The sequence below is a fragment of the Lactuca serriola genome, chromosome 8 (assembly GCF_051521515.1).
Source record: "Lactuca serriola cultivar US96UC23 chromosome 8, Lser_US96UC23_V15, whole genome shotgun sequence".
In the NCBI taxonomy this organism is placed as follows: domain Eukaryota; kingdom Viridiplantae; phylum Streptophyta; class Magnoliopsida; order Asterales; family Asteraceae; genus Lactuca; species Lactuca serriola.
The window spans coordinates 158,637,464-158,642,308 of record NC_136415.1 but is presented as its reverse complement, the minus strand read 5'-3'; the positions used below and the strand labels follow the sequence as shown (position 1 = coordinate 158,642,308).

Genomic DNA, 4,845 nt, shown 5'->3' with positions numbered 1-4,845 from the left:
ATCCCGGGTTACCTTATAATTCATTGGCCTTAAGGTAATGGTATTTTGCCGGCAATTTACATTGTATGCTGGTATCTCATTTTCAGAGTCACTGTTTTGACCTTACGAGACGTATCTTTCATTTGATACTGTCTGGGGTCTGTATTCTCTGTTTTGACCTTACAAGACGTATCTTTCATTTGATACGGTCTGGGGTCTATATTCTATGTGTTGACCTTACAAGACGTATCTTTCATTTGATACGGTCTGGGGTCTGTATTCATTGTTTTGACCTTACAAGACGCATCTGGGGTCTGTATTCACTGTTTTAGACCTTACCAGTTGTACCTTTCATTTGATGCCTTCTGGGGTCTGTGTCTCCACTTGTTAGACTAACCCAGGCGTGTCGTTTGTTCGATATTTTCCTGGAGTCTATGATTTCTTTGCCTTAGTCAGCAGTCCTCACTGTTGAGGCATATGTATTTCCCTGACGCCTCTTGCTTTCTTTAATAATCAAATTCAGTATTTTGATAATGATAGCAATTAAGGGAAAACTACTTTTTACCACATAACACTGACCAGTTTTGGTAGAAGGTTGCTTTATTAAAGAAAATATAGGATTTTCTGGAAAGAACTCTAATACACAGTAAACACTTAAACTACTACTTTATAAAGTTATTTGAATAAATGTCACTAAATATTTATGAACTCACCAGCATTTGTAAAAATGCTGATACTCGCTTTTCAAATAACTTGTATTCTCAGGATAGCATTAGACAGGTACACCCCCAGAGCTGTTGATGAAGACGGCTTAGTACCTTGTTGTACTTATTATATTTGTTTGTATACTTTGAATTGTCGTAATGTAACCATGTAAAATTATTACTATTAATGCAATGTTTTGTTGTACTTTGATTACTATAATGCATGTGCTGTGACACTTGACATGACGTCATCCACCCCAGAACGTTTCCGCCGTTCCAGTTTTGGGGTGTGACATAGCTGAGCAGATTTGGAGCGGTTATCGACTGCGAGCATCAGCTGGTAACCATACGAGACCCTAGTGGGTAAGTTCTTACAGTGTACGGCGAGGGTACCCGTTCTGGGTCAGCAATTTGTTCGGCTGCTAGAGCGAGGCAGAGTCTGCAGCAGGGCTGTAGTGGGTTTGTGGCCTATGTGATGGACACACGAGTGGTCGTGGGGAGGCCGAGTTCGGTTGATGATGTACCGATAGTGCGAGAGTTCCCGGACGTTTTCCCCGAGGAGTTGTCGGGTGTGCCTCCCGAAAGGCAAGTGGAGTTTCGCATTGATTTAGTTCCGGGAGCGGCGCCTATCGCCAAGGCGCCTTATCAGCTTGCCCCACCAGAGATGCAGGAGTCATCCTCGCAGCTTCAGGAGCTGCTGGGAAAAGGGTTTATTCGACCGAGTAGCTCGCCGTGGGGAGCGCTGATCCTTTTTGTCGAGGGATTTTTACAACCTCGGTATTTACTGCAAGTTACAGCTAACAACAATCATCTCTATTTCATTTTTTTGTTATTATGTATTTGTTTTTTACTGCAGATAACAAAGAATAAGATATATAGTTTAGATAAAAATCCGAGAAAATTAGGAAAGGTTAAGTTTACCCTTTTTTGCGTTTTTACCCTTAAGTTTATAATTTTTTTTACACTTTTACCCTAAGTATTTTTTTTCATAATATACGTATTCATACAAAAAAATCGTATTTATATACGAAAAAATGTTTAATTAATTATTGTATTTATATTTTTTTAATGTTATATATATATATATATATATATATATATATATATATATATATATATATATATATATATATATATATATTTGTTTGTTTGTGTGTGTGTGTTTGCAATGTTATACCATTTAAAAAGATAAATAATATTTTTAGAATTATGAATACGTGTTTTATAGATATAGTTTTTAGAAGTATAAATACATATTTTTACATTTTTATATATTAATATGTATATATACTTTTAAAAAAAAAAGTTCAACGGGTCATGCTTCTAATGTCATATCTCCTAGATCCAAAGATGTTGTTTTCAAAAGAACTAGTTTTGTCATCCAGAAAGGGCTTGTGACACAGCTTATTGTCTGTTTGCCTTCCATCGATATGTATTGAACTTTATTAGTCGAATTATTAAAATCAATGATATATGTTGTTATATTCACAAAAGACGTTATAGTAACAATAAAAAGAAACATATATCAAAATACATATTTACACTTCTAAAAATATATGTATATACTTATATAAACATGTTTATGATTCAACAAGTTTTTTTATTGATATGTATATTTTTAAATACATAAAAATATGTACTTGTAGTTCTAAAAACATATTAATTTGTGTATTTTTTACATCTTAAATGGTTTATCCAAGAAAAAAACTCATACACACACAGATATATATATATATATATATATATATATATATATATATATATATATATATATATATATATATATATATATATATATATATATGAAAAAATAACATTAAAAATATATAAATACAATATTTAATTAAAAATTTTTCGTATATAAATATAATTTTTCTGCATGAATACATATGATATGAAAAAAAATACAAATGGTAAAAGTGTATAAAAAAATATAAACTTAAGGGTAAAAATGTAAAAAACTATAAACTTAAGGCTTTTTTTTCAAAGTTAATATAATGGTAACCTGTTATCACCGGTACAAGGGTAAAACCGAACATTTTTTTGGAAAATGTTAGTGTATAAACGGACATAAAATTAAACTTTGGGAAAAATCGACAAAACCCTGAAAACTTGAGGGTTTTTATGACATTAGCCCAAAAACAACATTTCAATTTTATTTGGTATCTACATAAATTTACCCCTTAATATATGAAACCTTAATTATCGACAATAAAAATCACGCAACTTATTACCTTAAATATAGTAAAAACATGATCCCTTCAGTATTACAATTGTATCTTCATCGACTGAAATCAACATTCACATTATTTGAGATTAAAAATACAATCGGCTCGTCACCTTCGCATATATAAGCATTGTTTCAAGTTTTTCCGTCTTTACTTTTCTTCCTCGCCATTCGTTTTCTACTGCAGCAAATCCAATAAACAAATGTATAATTCTATTTTTTCCAATTCAGCCATTATTGTTAGTTGATTTGAGTTAAGCTTTTGTACATAAACACAGGCAAATATGGAAATTCTGATAATGTCATGCTATTTTTCATTCTTTTTTTTCTTGAACTATAAACAAATTCATGCAATTTGAATAGGCTTATTTGAACTATATTTCGTATTTATATGTTTAGTTACTTATAAAAAAAACAAATGCAATAGTCTCTGCCATGATGAGGTAACATCCATACATGTACTTATATATGTTATACAGATGCGATAGCATCAAATGAGAAATGATTGTTGTAATTTTTTAAATAATCAATATCATTGTTGTAATTTTTTTTAAGAATCAATGTAGTAAATTTTTATAAGGTTATTATTCTCCTTTTTCCGGTTTTTGATGGATCAAAGCATGGATACAATCAAATTTCTACATGTTTTTATGGTATTTTTCATGATAATTGCGGCAATATTCATTCGGGTTATGATGGCATTTGTAAAAAATTCAAAGGGCAAATTGGTCTTTTTTATAATTCTTGTCCATTGTGATAGGTTTATTCAAGTATATATGAATTATCATGAGTTTTGCAGGCAAGGGATAGCAGAATTCGATGTGATTATTTGAAGTTTTGCTGTAAAACTAAACTAAAGGGCATTATTGTCTTTTTCAAGATTCTGTCATATTTAGTTATCTTCCTATGTTTTTATGAAAGCCATCAAATAACTACATATTCATATAACAAGAAGGATTATTGAATACAGAAATGGTCCCTATAAATGCTCACTGTAAAGTATAAATTCAAAAAAAAATGGTTTTCGTTAAACTATAATTGCAAATAAGTACATTTTTCTCAAAATAGTTATATTAATTACAAAAATGGTCCGTGTAACGTTTCGTTGTCGTTTATTCAGTTAATATTGAGAATATGCGTTGCTATTTTTGTGTCAAGTTCATAAGAATTAGTATATTGTATTGAACACCAACTATTTGATAGTGTAAAGGCTTACCTCAATATTAATCGTACATTGAATCCTCGAGTAATCAAAATACTCTTTTCTGTTCACTGGATCTGCGAGCCCATACCCCATCATCTTTCTAACGAACTCAATCAGGTGCCGGAAACTTAACATCAACTGTCGTCCTATTACAATCAACCAGAAACCCAAACGACTGGTAAATGTAATTTCTCATTTCCAGATGCAACACCGATGAGAGGCCGTCGCACAACCGTAGAAGACTAACAACGTCTAAACTCTAAAACTCGTCGGTGTCTGACATAATCGAAAGACCACCGTCGGAGATTCCAGACCGTCGGTATGATTCGTTTATAATCATCCTGTTATGAAACTCGATCAAATAGGGATCGATTAGGACATCAAATTGTTGGATAGAGTAAATGGAGGATTCATCCGTATAACTAGGGTAATGTGGTATAGGGTCGACCCATTTAGTGGAATTTAGGTATGTGGTTTAGGCAACCCATTTCTTGAAACGTACTAAGCAACATAATACTACAAATTTACAAATGACTATTACATATAAATTGAAATTTTAACAAACATTTATGAACTTTTTATTTTGTATCATTTTTTTTTTAAATTAATATTTGTTTCATGTTAAAAATCATATCATGTGCTCGTCAAATTCTATAAATACTTAACTAATTTCTACTTTAATAATATATATATATATATATATATATATATATATATATATATATATATAT

The 4,845-nt window shown here is 31.0% G+C and overlaps 1 long non-coding RNA gene across 1 annotated transcript; it reads right to left on the bottom strand.

Moving 5' to 3' along the window:
• Positions 1-2,885: 2,885 nt before the first annotated feature.
• On the bottom strand, positions 2,886-4,589 carry LOC145069495 (uncharacterized). Its single transcript, XR_013689525.1, has 2 exons — positions 4,127-4,589; positions 2,886-3,091 (listed from the first exon to the last, which is right to left on the bottom strand). It is a non-coding gene; the product is annotated as an uncharacterized LOC145069495 (long non-coding RNA).
• Positions 4,590-4,845: the final 256 nt, after the last annotated feature.